The following is a 15756-nucleotide window of genomic DNA, read 5'->3' on the forward strand; positions in this document are numbered from 1 at the left end:
ATAGAGAAGACAAAGGACTTGCACAGAATAATTGCTTTGATGACCTTATTTTCATTTAACTTTTGAAAATGAGTGCACAGTTGGAATAAACACCAGTGACTGGCCTTGTCCTTTGATACAGATGAACTAAGTCCATGTGTTCTTTCAGCGTTGTTTCAGTCTTTTTCCTCTAATAAATCCAGCCTCCTCAAGAGGCACTTCAGTGAAGATCTAATACAGAGTTCTGGAAATTGTTACTGCCCTCAGATGCAGGGAAAGTGAAGGGCTATACCAAGAAATGCGGTTATAAATCTCAGCACATTTGTTATTGGTTTTTTTTTTTCTTTTCTGCTTTTAAATCATGAAATCATGTAAATGACTTCATGCTTTTTTAGCGTAAGAGGCTATGTAAACTATGGCAAAAAACAAGTAGCATTTTGGGAACCTCTGAGCGTTAGCTGCTCCTGAAGAACAGGCCGTTATTTTTTTAAATGTGTTCTGATAAAGGTATTTCACACATACTTTCAATGCTGCTGTCCTTACAGAAAACATGCCTTCAATTCTTTGTCTTCCCAAAGAAGAGATATCCCTGCCTATTAAAGCAGTTGTTACAATTTAAAATCCCAGTTGTTGCAAGATCTAGGTGTGATTTTGTTCTGGTGCTTACTTTTAGAGGCTACTGTAGCCTCTCCCAGGGTTTCAGTCTTGTTACACGCATGGGGTTGAAATTTGCCCATGAAAGAGCTGGGAGTATGTGCAGATCCAGAAGCATGAGCTCTAATGTAGAAAAGCTGCTTTTGGGGAATGGTGAGCTTGCTGGCCTCTGTCCTGGTCGGTCTGTGCATGAGACTGGTTAGCACAGTTATGTGTTAATAAAAGCAGACTAATGCATTTTTACATTGAAGACGTTTTGCTTGCCTGGCATTGTGTTTCTGTACGCTCTCTGCCTTCTGATCAGTCGGCTGTTTCTGCTGTGTACCCCTATCCAAAGTCAAACCGTATGGAAACTCAACGATTTCACTGCAGAGAACAGCTATGCTGAGCTGGATGTGATTAGCTTTTCAGAGCTGAGATCCTTCTGATGGCAAATTCTCAGGAGGTCTAAAACCCTGTGTAAAACTTGGTTGCATCTGTGCTCTGTTTAGCAAATGTCAGCTCATTGGTAACTTTGGTGTGCCCACAGACACGCTGCTGCTGGCAAAGAATTGTTCTTATTTCCCCTGTGCTTCCCTGCTGTTTTCATTAGGTTTGTAATGTCATTTTCTTCAGCTGGATGATTAGTGTCTAACTGTTTTTATGTTAATACTTGAGTTCAGCTCATTTAAAAAAACTGATAAGGAACCGTATTTCACTTTTGGAAATTGTGGAGGTATTCAAAGAGCTTTTTGTGCTCATAGAAGATTTAATAACCATGTCTAGTTGGGAGAATGCTTGAAAAACAAAGACCTTTAAAAATGTCCCTACTGCATATGCCAAAGGTAAGTGGCAGCACCATTACAAGTCAGGGTAGACCAGACTAAACATGAACCAAAGGGAGATGGCAAAAGTTCTACTTGCTGTTGCAAAAGCACAAAGCACTCCACTGCCATTAGACAAGGCAATTCCTGCATTCGCAGCCGCGATACTCTCAGCCCAGGTTAGAAGCACAATATCCCGAGAAGGACTTAGAAGCTTTTTAGCTGGGGCTATGGATCAAAAGAGGAGGCCAAAGAAGGCAGAAGAGAATTGCAGGTTCATCTGTATATAGAACTTATTTTTCTGAGAAACTGGTAGAAAAAAAAAATCAATTTATCCATCTGCTAAGATCTTTGAAACAGTGAAATGGAGGGAATACATAAATCTTTGAGATAGTTTGGTGGATGATAGCGCACTTCATCAGTGGTGACAGGTGCATTGTTCTGGGAAGTTCCTAAAGTTTTCAGAGGTATGGGCTGTTCAGTAATGTTCTGTTTGCCTGGAAGCTCCTTCGGATATTAGTTCTTACTAATTCACTTTTAGAAGATTAGAATATGTTGAGGTAGCTGGTAGTGTTGATAGGAGCTTTAGTTGCCTTCAATGAATGAGAGAAGCTCTCAGAAAAGAAAGTATGCACGAAGGGATGGTGGGGGTTGAAGCACGCTGAGCTTCATCCCTGTAATCAGTGCCCCACACCAGAGGTGCCTTTTTTGCTAGTTGTGTTGGTGTTTCTCAGGGTACGTTAGGATACGTAGGCTGCAGATTTGGAAGATGCTGTAATGGGCTGCATCTGTCAGCAGTGCCTCCCTGCCTGGGTTTAGTGATCTGGGGAGGGCTATAGCCTCCTGTGCAAATCTGTCTGATGGGGACGGTCAGGTTTCTTGGAAAATCTGTTTTGGGGAACAGGACATGCAGTGATACGATTTTGTTCTTCCCTTTGTCCCTGTATCGTAGCCATTCTGGGTACAAATCCATCTTTTCTTCCGCTCTTCATGGCACATTTGCTGTGTGTCTTTGGGATTGCTTTGTGCAAATAGTTTACTCAGTGCTAAGAGTCCTGTATACACATCATTAATTTCTTCTAGTATGGGATTTGTGCTCAATTCTTTATTTTCCTTTAATATTCAATAAATATTCTAAGCACTGTGCTAAAGAATATTCTGCAGAATTAATTTCTCAATCTTTACTACTGAAGTTGTTCTACTTATTAGGGAAAATTTAGTCTTTGAGAGAGAAGTGATGGAAAAGAGTGATTATAGCCAGTGGGGTAGAGGACTCCCGGGATGGACAAAGTGATACAGAGAGAGCCTGGATTCTAATTCTGTGTCTCCTGAATATTTATTTATGCAAAAAAGAACAGGTTCAGTAGGAGAAACAGAACAAGGTCTTCCTCTCAACTATTCTGGAGTTCAGCTTTGAAGTAATGGCAGCTGAACAACAGCAAGTGAAAGCGAACGGGCAAACCAGCGCGAGCTCGGCACTGGAGCGTGTCGGCACCGCTCGGAGCTGGGGAGCGGGCTGGGGCGCTGCCGGCGGGCACGCAGGCCTCTGCCCAGCTGGCTGGCCTCGCCCAGCACGGGGACACGCTGGTCCCCCACCCGCCATGGGACGGTGGCACAGCTGGGAGGCCTAGCAGCAGAACGGCACGGAACCACGAGCTGAGCTTGCGAGGCTTTGAGCTGCTGCTGGGGCTGGCGTGGGGAGCAAGGCGAGGGGAAGGGGGCCAGCACCGCTGAGGTGGGGCAGGGGAGGGCAGCAGCCCCAGTGCGATGGTTTCCCAAGGGGCAGCGTCCCAGCTGCCACTGGCGAAGGAAGAGTGAGGGTTCTCCTCTGATGGCTGTGCTGAGGGAGTGAGCGAGGGGGATCGGCTCCGGGGCAGCATCCTCGATGAGGCTGTGGCTTGCGCTTGGGGACCTAGTTCTGCGTTTTCCTGCCTGTCGTAGGAACACGGTTAAAAGGTGCCTCTGGACAAAATGGGTTTTTTGGCATGATAACAATTGTTGTTCAATCGCAACAACAATTTCAGTTGAACACAGCTTTTTTTATCTACAGTTATTCATTAGTAATAAGTCTTGAAACATTTGGCAAACCAAAATAACCTTGTTGTGCATCTGACCTCTGTTCAGAGGTTGCGTTCTTAAAGGAACAAGATGCACCTGAGTGTTTCTCTTGCTGTCTTGTGTTCCCTTGGAAAACTGTTTGTCTGCAGCAAGGCCAGCGGGCAGAGCTGCGGGTACCTGTGTGCCGTCGTGTGTGTGCCGTAAATCTGCTGCCTCCTGGAGCGTGGGGACTGTTTGCATGAGCGTAGTGTGTATGCATGTATTTCTGTGCCGAGACAGAAACATGGCAGCCTGAGGTAAAACAACAACTTTTTTTTTTATTCCCAAACCCTATTTAGAAGAGCCTGTAAGTATTTTCAGTTCATGTGAAACCCTAAATCTGTCTCTCATTTAGCTCCAGCCCCCAGTGGGGGAATCAAGACGATTTTATCATCCATTTATGTAAGCTTTTGTCACTGAAAAGTTAGATTTATACAACGTAGTTAAATCAGATTTACGGTACACCGTTAACTCTGAGAGAGTGACCCAGGGGACATAAAGAAACTTCAGCTGACGAAATATTTTATTTTGGTGTCTGGAGGAGTTTTACACCAGACAGATACTTGCACCCTCATGCTGGTAAGAGTTACAGCAGCATATTTCTGGCTGTAGAGTTAATGAGGTTGCTTGAGTGCGTGTTAAATTCTGTGTCTGTAATTGGCTGAAAGTTGTCTGCAAACGTCTGTGTTAACACTTCCCTGCTGGAGCTGGGTGTCTGGTGCTGCTTTGGGTCTGGCCCTGGCATGGCTTGTTCCCTGGGCTGGGCCAGGGTGTGCTTGGTGTCCTGCCCCTGAGGAGGTGGCAGAGCACCTTCAGGGGCCAGGCAGAGCTGCAGCCCAAATTTCAGAACAGCAGGCAGCTTTTGAAAGTAATCTTTCTCATCTACAGATACCGAATAGTTTCAAGATGTCTGTAGTCCTTGTATCGCTTTATATAATCAAGGGAACTTGGCCTAATTTAGCAATTGAATACCTGTGAGCTGCAAGGGAGGAAAAGGTCCTGGTCTGGTTTCCTGGTCCATGTGTGTCACTGTAAAACAGGAGCTCGCTTTGCATCAGCCAGGCTGAATTCCATCACCGTTCCTTCTTCTCCCAGTGCCTGAAGCTGTGGGGATTCAACATGGTGGGTTTGATTTGTGAGGTGAAAATCAATTAGGTCTCCTTGTCTCAAGTGTGGGTGAAGATGTGAGCACTTGTGAACAGTCTCAACAAAAGCTCCTTAATGCTGTTGCCTGGTTTAAGTGAAGTTCATTGACGCTGTGGTCCTGACAAGCCTGGCAGGCCCTGGGGGGCATCCTCGGGGAGGGGGGAGTATGGGCGAGTGCCCTTGTCTTTGGGGTGAGCCCGGGGAGAACTGAGGGAGCTCACTTCAGCTGGGCTTGTGCTGGGTGTCTTGGGGACGTCAGCACTACTTACGGATCAGGGATGATGAAAGCTGTGGTTACTGAAAAAAAATCTGTCAGGAGAGGGGCTTTCTTCTTCCTTTCTCTTGCAATGAATTGGGGAAGTGACAGGTATTCTCTTGTGACACCCAGGTCTGGAAGCTCTGCGCACAGGGGATGTGTGAGGGAAGTAAACCAAAAGATCATGGCCGAAGCAATGGTGGAGGTTTTGGTGTACTTCATCAGCCCTATTTGAGAAAACAGCTGCCATGTAACACGCCGTTCTTGCAAACATGGGTTTACCTTTCTCCATCAGCAGTAGGTTTTGGTGCCCCTGGCTGAGTGGGACACAGACCCAGCTTTCTGAGCCTTGGAAAATACTCTCCTTTAGGATAAAACTCAGAGGAAGTAATACTCTGTTTATTTTCTCCCTCTGACGGGTAGCTCTGTGAATTTTGATGTTCATCTTTCGTGCTTGGATCCAGACGGCATTTCATGTGGCTTAATGTATGGGTGGGTGGGTAACCCGTGCTGGCCGCAGCGGGCTCTGGCGGGGGCACGCCCGGGTGTGCTGCGTGCCCGCACTCCTCTGCGCCGTGGAACCGCTCTCTCTGGGTCCCCATCTCACACAGGTGCTGTTTCTCACTTCTTTAAAAGCTTGGTATGATTTTTCCACTGTTTGCACCAAATCATTTTATTGATTCTCCTGAAATCCAGCCTTGGGTATACAGGTATTATTTTGATGAGTACAATAAAGGAACCAGAGAGACCAAAACTTTTCTTCAAAGTCTGTCTACCCTGATCTCCATGGATTTTCAGGTCTGAAGTGTTACGTGCGCGCAAGTCTGAATTAAATTCTCGCATATCATGCAATTGCCTGTTTAGGCAAGCATCGTATGCTTGTATTTATTCTCTGAATAAGAAGGGAAGTTACTTAGAGATGGTCTTTTTCTAGGGTAAAAATTATATAGGATTGGTAGAGCAGGACGTGCTGTGGAGGAATTGTGCTATATATATTCAAGACAGCTTTGAGTCAAATAGGATAAAATAATAAATTGCATAAAAAAGACCTGTGAAATTTTATGAATAAAAAATCATATCTGTGTAGAAAGATTATAATCTTGAGACAACGACAGAAGTTACAGTCACATTATACTGATAATGTCCTTGAAAGGCTAAGTGAGATTAGAAGAGCTGCAAAAGCAGTAATAAGATTGCAGTTATGGATATATTGGCTGGGTTTGGGGCAGAAGGTAAGAATCTAAAGATTTTAAACCTTACAAACCTCTGACTTTTTGAACAAAATAAGTAATGTAATCTAAAAAGGCAGATCCTGCATAGCAAACAGGACGTGATTCGGGATACTACTATGAAGTTGGTCATCACGTTATTCAGATTTGCTCTCCTGGTAGAAGCAATAAATCTGACACAGTAAATCATTTAATTTCAAAAAACACACCTATTTAAGAGGCTGTTTAAAAAGAATTTTAAAGGAACAGCTGAGAGCGTAATGTTTTCATGCAGAATGACTTGGAAAGGACACCAAAAGGTAGCATGATTTAAAATTGAAGTGAAAGAGGCTCTTCAGAAGTGGATATACTAGCAAAAGAAGGAAAACTTAAAGAACGAACATTCTGGTTAATTTAAATGTAAAACCACAAGAAAAGCTAAAAAGATTCTGATGAATTGATATAAAAAAAAAGGAAACACAAACACTCTGAAACCAAGTCTTTTACAGTCTGGCACTCATCCTGCATTTGCAGTTAAAAGGTAATCGATAGTAAACTAATAAACAATAATACAAGTCACATTCAAGGAAAGGAATGTGATAGTAGAAGAGGTAAATGCATTATTTGCCTTGGCACGCGGTGTAGGAACGCTTAGGGAGGCTCCCTGTCAGCTCCTTTTCTTGTGGGAATAGTCTAAGGAACTGTCACAGATTGGTGTGTCAGTAGAAGATGGTCAGAACAGTCAATAAAGTAACAAAATGACGGGAACAGACGGCTGCATCTTTGGTGAAAAAGAAACTTAAATATGAACTATTAACTGTAGAGTAACCTGTCATTTAAATCAGCCTCAGTGTTATGGAGACTTAAAGGACCTCCTTCTTTATGTGAAAGAGTAGGAGAGGTGATGTGGGGAACTATGGGTAAGCAAGTGTGGCTTCTGTACAGCATGCTAATAGATAATAAAGATTATTAGATACATGCATAAATACAGTATAGTAGGAAAATATAACTTTGCAAGGGAGTCCTGCCTGACAAATCAGATTTGTCTGAAGGAGTTAGTGGATACTTGGATAAGGGTGATCTAGTTGATGTAGTATACGTTAATTTTTTTTTAGAGCACTTTCAGCAGGGTCCCCTGAAAAACAAAAAGCCACTTTATTTATAGTGTAAAATGGATTAGTAACTTGCTAGCATACAGGAAACAGAAGGTAAGGATAAAGGTCTTTATTTGAATTGAGGGAGGTTTCCATTAGTCAAACAGATGAGTTACTGGATTTGTGCTGGTCGTTGTAGCTGGTCAGAAAAAGGAATGAATAGTGAAGTACTAACGTGCAATCATACATAGTGCTCTATAAACAGCATGTGTAGAGAAGGCTCTTCAGGAATGGGCGTACAGCATTTTGTACAAAACACAGCCACTACTTAGTGAAATTATTAGGCAGTAGATTTAAAACAACCAAAAGGAAGCAGCCTTTCTGCCCATAGTGTGTAATTACATTGTGGAGCTCATCAGCACAGGATGTTGCAGAGATTTGAACTACAACTGTATTCTAAAAGAGATTCAACAGATTGTTGGTTTTTTGGAGGCTGAGTCCATTAGTGAATATTAAACAAAATCACCTCAGTGCAAGTCTCTGGCTCAGAAGCTCCCCAGCCTGAGGATGATGCCATCTTTGTCGTAGAAGTCTACAGCTGGCTGTTGTCAGACAGGGTGCTCTGCTTGGGCGGCCTTGTCCCTTACCTGCTGTCTCAGTTCTTAGGCGTTCATTTTAAGACTTGGTAATGATACTTGGAAAATGTCTTTGGGCAAGATGATGTTAATTTTGAAGCGTATTTTCTATCAGAATGAGTTGGCAACTTAAAGCTATTTTAAAATTATTTTGATGTTTGTGGGCAGAGGGGAGGGTAAACTGCTTCCCCCCATTTTCAGGGAATGAGCATCTCTGAGTTTCTTGTGTGACTGCTCTTGTCCTGCACTCCTCAGATGTGTGTATTTGTGCCGTAGGCAGACGCGGTCAATGCTGACTGTGGTATCTTTGACCTATGGATATATCTCTGGAAGAGTTTTCTTATTTGAGCAGAGAGTATTTGAAGCAGCCAAACCACTCCAGGTATTTTCACCTGGGCTGGAAGAACCACAAAATGCGAGGTTTGCTTCCGTTACAAGAAATTGTGCACTTTGCATCAGCGAGGCACCTCGCAGCTTCTCCCTGTTCCTCACAGCTTTCTCCTTCGCCGTGAAGTGACACGTCACACGTTGCGCAAGGGGCTCGCTCCTCAGCTCCGTGCCACGCTTCCGCCATCAGGGAAATACCTGGTGGTTCTGGCTGTGCTGAGCACCTCCTGTTCCAGTCCGTGTGCAGGGAGAGGGGGCCGGGCGGCTCCGAGCAGCGCTGGGTGCTGCGGGTCTCCGGGCTGGTGCGCTGCGCCTGCCTGCTGACGGCCTGCTGGTAGCCATGGGTATAAGCTGGCCGCAGCTGAGATCTGAGCACTAAACTTGTTTGCTGGTCCCTCCAAAACGTCGCACAGAAAAGAGACATTTTTATTTGACCTCTGCACGTACAGTGCTGGTGGGATGTAAGCGTAGCAGAGCTTGGCAGTGAAATATGGGAAGTAAAATATGTAAGAGTAGCAGAGCTTGGCAGTAAAATATGGGAAATAGTGCAAAACAGCAGTGCAGGCCTCGTTACAACTCATTAGGCTGGTTTGCTGTCACTAATGACTGGACTGCATAACCATTGCAAAATCAGCAGCGTTGCTGCCTGCTGTAACCTCCTGGCACTAGAAATGGAAATATTGATGACGGACTGTGTGTTAACGTGTGAAAAATGTGGTTTTAGCTTTCCTAGTTAACTCTAGTGGGTTAAATGTTTTCTGACACAGTAATTAACAGCCTTGTTGACAGAAGGATTGCACAGCTACTAACAGCTCTGTGTCTCTGTTTCAGTAAATTTTAGCCACCTTTGTTCTGAGCTGTGGGAATTCATAACGTAGCTGATGTAAGTCATGTGAATGAGGATTGCTGAGATAAGCAACTCATCCTTTCTCACATACGGTTGTATATGCTAGTTTAGATGTTGAAAAGAAACTGTAACCATCGAGACAGAAAATTATGTGAGGGAATCAAAATAGCAAAAGAACAGTTGCTATGTTTTAACAAAAAGACTTTTTCCTTTGACGTTACAAAAACGAGTGGTTGATACCTCTTAGTGATAGCTCTCCTATCTCTCGGGGCTTTAGTCCTCAGCTCCAGGTCGCTAACAGTAACACCACGTCACACTGATGTCTAGGTGCATCTGTCACATGGAAAAAGTGATTTCTCCCTCCTGCCCATGCCCTTCCTTCACCTATAAGTTGTAAGAGCTGAAGAAGTGGACAGCACATCTGACAACTCTGAAGAGATCTCAGAGCTTCGTTTAATTCACGCTGGGTTAAGTTGGCGTGCAGCACTGAAACCCGGGCCTAGCATGCAAAGAGGGAGGCAGATGCGCCGGGCTCTGGGCCCGAGCCGGTGCTGCTGAGCAAGCAGGGGTGCCGCCGGGCTTCGTTCTCGTGACAAGACTCTGCACAAAGCAATTAAGCAGTGTCAGTGTCAGCACCACGCACCGGAGGAGGGTGCAACTACTGCTTCACCATGGGGCTGGCAGGGCACAGTGTACGTGGGGGTATAAAAACCACCACGGTTTCCTTTAAGTAACTCTTGCCCAACTACTGAAGTGTGTCTAAGGTTTATACTTGAAAGTTTAACACTCTTCCCAGAGAAAGGCTTCATTTTAATACACAGGGAAATATTTTCTGCCTTTCAGCGTTTGTCATTGGGTTTTCAACACCAGAGCACAGGAGTGTAAAAGGTCGTGGTTATCAGCGATGTCCATTGGTCCTTATGTCTTCTTTGTATAGTTCTTTCTTCCGACTTTTAACTACCAAAGTACGCTTTGGTTTAGGATGTTTTTTCTTTAAACCTGTTAGCCTTCTTTCCTGACCACTTCAGCTATTGAATCCTTAGAATCCAGTTCTAGTTTATTGCTATAATTTATTTCCATTTCTTTTCTTTTTCACTTTTTTTACACTTAAAATAAATTAGAAAATGGAAAGGATTTATTTTTTAGGTGAAGGCACACGTCCAGTCTTTGAAAGTTATCCAGTCTAGTAGATGCCCAGGAAAAGAAATCCTGAGAATAGGAGAATCTGCTGTGTTGAATTCTGCATAATGTGGCTGCATCGTACTGGAGAATGTGTCCGGTTTCAGTGACAGTGAAATTCTGCAGGACTTTCTCAGGAGAGCAAGAAGTCCCTCTGTGACTCCCTGTTTGCTTGCCAAACTCATCTCGGTTGCTTTTCCTTTTGATCAGCTGGCTGCTTCATTCCATCCTTCTCGTCACGAGGGAGAAGCTAATGAGAGGGAAAATAAACCAGACACAAGGGGTTTCCTGCCTGAAGATGTTTTGGCACATAACTTACATAAAACTACCTTTGAATCTTGATAGTCTGAACCTGCAAGTAGATAACCGACCTTGAAGGGCGATTCATGGTAATGCTCTTGTGGAAATTATTCTCTGTGTTCCAACCCACTTAATTTTTTTTATATTAAAAAAATAGTTGATAGTTAATCTTGTAATATTTTCTGTTTTAATGAACACCTGCTCTGAAGCAGTGTAGCTGTGTACATACATATAATTAAATTTGGAATTGGGGAAACTTGATGTCAGGTGAAGGAGACTTCAATGGTTTAAAAACAAAGAAGGTGTTCTCTGGAGTGACGTATCTTGTATACAATTTCTGTGGATAAGCTGTCTGTCGCATTATGTATTCTAGTTCCTTATTAAAATTGTCTTTCCTGCTTGCTTTTAGGGCTAAATTTGAATATCACTTCTTCATGGTAACACGCTTCCAATACAATCTAAGCAGGAAAGAAAAAAAGGATGGTACATGCTAAAAATTTGATGTTTAATCACGTGACTAATTTTAGTTTTAGAATATTCTTTTTTTTCTTTTGTGCCGTAGGAGGCTTATATTTTACCTGACTTCAGACTTCCCACAGAAAGCTAAGTGAGATTTACCTAGCAGTGTGAAACAGCTTATTTTAAGGTGGAAAAAGTCATTAGCTGTCTCCTGCTGAGACCTTGTATTGAGAAAGCTAAATTATAAGCCACTGAAGTTTAGCATGAAGAAGAGGTAAATTATTGTTTATTATTTTACTGGTTCCTGCTTGGAGTTCTCAGGCTTGTTAGTAGAGCATGTTACATGACCTTTTGGAGGTGGTTGAGGATGGGGCAGCAATTGAACTGAAAGAAGAAACTTGTTAGAACACAAAATAAAACACTGTTTTCTCGTTGCGCAGATGGATAGGGAAACTGTGCACCCCCATCTATTGCATCCTCTTGCTGCCGCTGCCTGCTGCACTGTCTGTAGGAGGAGGCAAAAGCAAAATGTTGGCTTTGCTGCTTTATCTGTGGAAGTTTTTCAGTGATTTCTTTTTTTTTTTTTTTTTAAATTTCCTTGCAGAAACTGAATATCCTAAGCAGAAATATCTTGTAGGCAATTTTAGACTGAGCAATATAAAATGCAAAGTATTTTCGGGTTTCTGAGAGGATCCCGTGCCTGCCTGAGCAAACAAGATGTTCCATGGGACCTGAGGAAATAGATCGGTATTGAGTTTCAAGGATGATATCCCACTGCAATTAGTGGTTCTTTATTGGTTTTTGCAAACCATATCTAGTTAGGAATGTTTCAGGGCTTTTGGGAATATTTAATGGGAGTAGTTTCTGCAGATTTTATTAGGTTAAACATGTCCAGTGCAACAGAAGTAGATGTATAGAAAAGGACGTTTAAAAAAAGGACTCAAGACGCTTGAAAAGTTTTAATCTAAGAAGGAGGATTTTTATTCATAGGAACTGGGGAGCTTGTTGATATTAAGTAGAGTGTATCTTGACAGTTTTGAAAACTTCACATTATTTTTTTTTGTCTTGCAGAGGGCTGTAGGGTGGGTGAGGGCCTGCCGCTCATGTCATGTCCCTTTGCGAGGAGTAGGAGGAATACGGCTGCACTGTTCCATGTGCTTCATCTGTCCTACAAAACCTTTGGTTTACTTCCAAGCCAGCCTCTGGCCTGGGTAAAGATACAGAGCGAGATATAGCCCATTTAAAAAAAATGAAAAGGTGGTAGCTGTGTGCCCTCCGGGATTCAGCACTGTGTGGGGCTTTGAGACTGTAAAGGTTGAGAGAAGAAAATAACTGAAACACTTTTCAGAAGTTAAAAAGACATAGAAGTTCAGTCTCTGTTGGTACGCTGATCGTTTCAAGGTCAGGCTAGCAATCATGAATTGTTCTGCTGTCACTCATTACATTAATAATTCTGTCTTTAAGGGTTCCTCACTCCTTGCATAGCAGAATTCTAAACTCAGTTATTTAACCTCCAGTGCCTGCGCATTTGGTCTCCTGAGGCTTCAAGGGGAGTGTGCAAGTCCTGCACTGCCTTTACAGACACCTCTGTCCGTACTGATGCAAAGGAAGGCGATATGCTTCCCATATAGGACTGGAAAGAGATGGTTAGGAGGGCAGATCTACGGAGAGAAAATGAGACTAAATTTGGGAACCTGTTTCCTGTTGGCAGCTATTGGAAACCAAGGTACAGATACAGATAGACATGTAATTGAAAATCTATTTTTGAAATTATTTTAACTCAACTCAGCGTATGTACTGCTAGGAGAATAGCGCAGAAGTGCTGTTGGTATTCCGTATATGAAGGTAAGACATAGGCATATCAAGTTAGAAAACCAGCACAGCATTAATTTATGTAGAATTACCACTATTTATGTATTAGGAAAACACTAGCTTGTATTCAAAAGGGTTTTTTGCCAAGACTTTGAGCCTTGTACAGTAGTAAGAGACTATAATAAGGAAATCGTAATACACAATAAATGTATTTTCATAAACTAAATTCTTGGCTTAACTGTAACCTTAATATGTACAATATATAATTACAATGCTTTATAAGCATTTCGTAACAAAACATTTTTTTAAGCAGTCACAAAAAGCCATAATCAGTAATAAAAATGAGGGCATTAGCACTCAGACCTCAGTAAAAGCATCATTAAAATGTAAGTTCTAAGGTACACTACTTTAAATTTGCCTCATTACTTGTGCAATTAGGGAGTAAACAATAGAATGACCATAATTTTTCTACAATTTTTTATCCTAATTGCCTTTTTTAAAGTTTAATTAATGTTTAAAAAAATAAGCGGTGGGTTAAGCCAAAGTTTATCAAGCCACACCATCCTTTAGCATGATCGATGATCCCTGCCTGCTCGTGGTCCTGCAGGCTGCTGTTTGCTATGGCAGTGAAAAATGTGTTGCTGCATTCAGATGCTGCGTGTGGTTTCTCCCCCTCTCTTGGAGAAGGAACACGCTTGTGGAGTAACGAGGGAGCGATCCTGCCCTCGCCGAAGTCAGCAGCAGCGTTCTCGCTCCAGCAGCAGCGTTCTCGCTCCTCCGGGAAACGGGAGCAGACCTGCAGAGTTAACTCTGCACATTTTGTTCTACTAAGATAAGATGTTAATTAAGATAGCAGTCACTGAAGGTCTGATTTTAATACATATATCCTGCGATTTGTGTGTAAATTTTGTAATCCATCATTTTGGTTTCATGTTGACAGATACATTAGCTGTGGGTGTGACACTAACAAAAATCGGGAAGAAAATGGGTTATGGAGCCAGAGCTGTGCTAGCAAGAATAGATGGTGAAAGTATCTTTCCTTTCTTTCCTATCTGCTAAACCTCTTCAATATTCATTTGGAGCACCATTGTAGATGTTCCACTGTAGAGATTTTGGTGGTGTTTATTGCTGGTAACTAATGTTTGAAGAGATACTAGGTAGTAAGTAACTTTCTGGCTTGCAGAGCTTGTCTTCCCAAATGAAAGAATTGACCTGTCATCTGACTGGTGAGAGAGCTAGAAGGGGCCTCTTTGGGGAATAGGAGACAAGTCTCCACAAATCTTGACCATCCTTTTGTGTAATAGATGCACTGAGGTTTGATTTCCCGCAGACGCAGTAATTGCAGACTTCAGTGTGATTCCCCACACTGAGTGGAGAGGTCGGTCTCTCTGAATGCTCAGCGATTACAGATTAACCCCACTTCTGGGGTGTCGATTGTGTTCCTGGGGTGCAGACATCTCACTGCTTCATCTACTTTCCTAAGTTTGCTTTGTGCATGAAGATGATGGAGATACCTCATCTGTGAGGTTAAAACAGCCTGTAGCTCGCTTGTGCCCAGACTGTCCAGCACGACGTGGCTGAGGATGGATGACCTGGGGTGATTGCCACTGCAGATGCTCTTTCTGCCTGTGTCCTGCTGTGCTGTGGCTGGGAGTAGCTGAGGAAATCGTATGAACCTGTGCTGAGGTTTGGGGCAGGAAGCAAACAGCACTGTGTTAATTGGAACCACAAAAGTGAATTTAAAGTGGAGAACACAATTGCCAAAGCTAAAATTGGGCCGTAAAATGGTTAACGCTGCTGATAGAAAAGGCCAATGGAAGACTGTATAGTTGGAAATACTGGGAGAAATGTTCTCTGTATAATTAAACAGATGTCCTAGGTACATTATTTTGAAGTGATGGAGAAACTTAGGTGATTTCTTTGCAGATAATGGGGTAAATTTATTTTTCCAGCTAGTCATGTTTCCATGAGATTTTTATCTAGTAATTGTGTTTGTCTGCAGCGTACAGATTGATGGCAAACTGATCCTGCTTAGCTTGTGGTATCTGTCAGGATCCGGGTATTAGAAGGTATGACTGACATGCTGATTTTTCAGATATTAACTTCAGGAATCCCAGCACCCTGAAACAAGGAAGGAAGAGATATTAAACAGATGTGCGAGTTTGCAAATACAGCATAAATGCCAGCTTGGGAGTATCAGGCAGCCATGCAGTGAGGATATCATGAGATATTTTTCTGTAGCTTGGTTAAGTATCCAGATATATCTAAAACTTCACAAACTAATGTATTAAGCCTTCTTTCTTACCTCTAAAGTACAGGATGAGGACAGTGAAGAAGAAACGATTAAAGTAGAGACAAAAATACCTACTTGTCACAGGAAGGGTTCAATAATTTTGTTTCTTTGCTAAAGGGGAGGAAAAAGGGGGATGCAAGCTCAGGTACTAACTTTAAATTAGCTTAACTTGCCAATGCCTTAAGACTGGGGATTAGTGAATTCAATTATGGGAGCCAGGAAGCACATTAAGATAACATTGGGCCTTAAAGTAAAACCCACAAAGCAATGAAATTAAAGTTTGTGGTTTGTGTTCCATCTTTATAAAATGCTATTCTTACTGCACTGCGTCACAGGAGGCCCTTTCTGCTCCGCTTGCCTCTGGGCGTATGATTTCAGGTACTTTGGGGTTTTTTTTTTCCTTATGTTTTTTTCAATGAGTGAGTGACCTTTATGAGCTTTTCATGATGAGGGGAACGGTCTGCTTGATTGTCACAGCTGTACATGGACTAAAACCTGTTTTACCCGGTAATGAGGCAGCTGGCATGGTCCAGTAGGCCAGGTTGTCTTGTTCCACGTCACACTTTTACAGCCCAAGTCACACTTCAGCTTCTCGGGTGTGTTTGCA

Source organism: Opisthocomus hoazin, chromosome 11 (assembly GCF_030867145.1).
Source record: "Opisthocomus hoazin isolate bOpiHoa1 chromosome 11, bOpiHoa1.hap1, whole genome shotgun sequence".
In the NCBI taxonomy this organism is placed as follows: Eukaryota; Metazoa; Chordata; class Aves; order Opisthocomiformes; family Opisthocomidae; genus Opisthocomus; species Opisthocomus hoazin.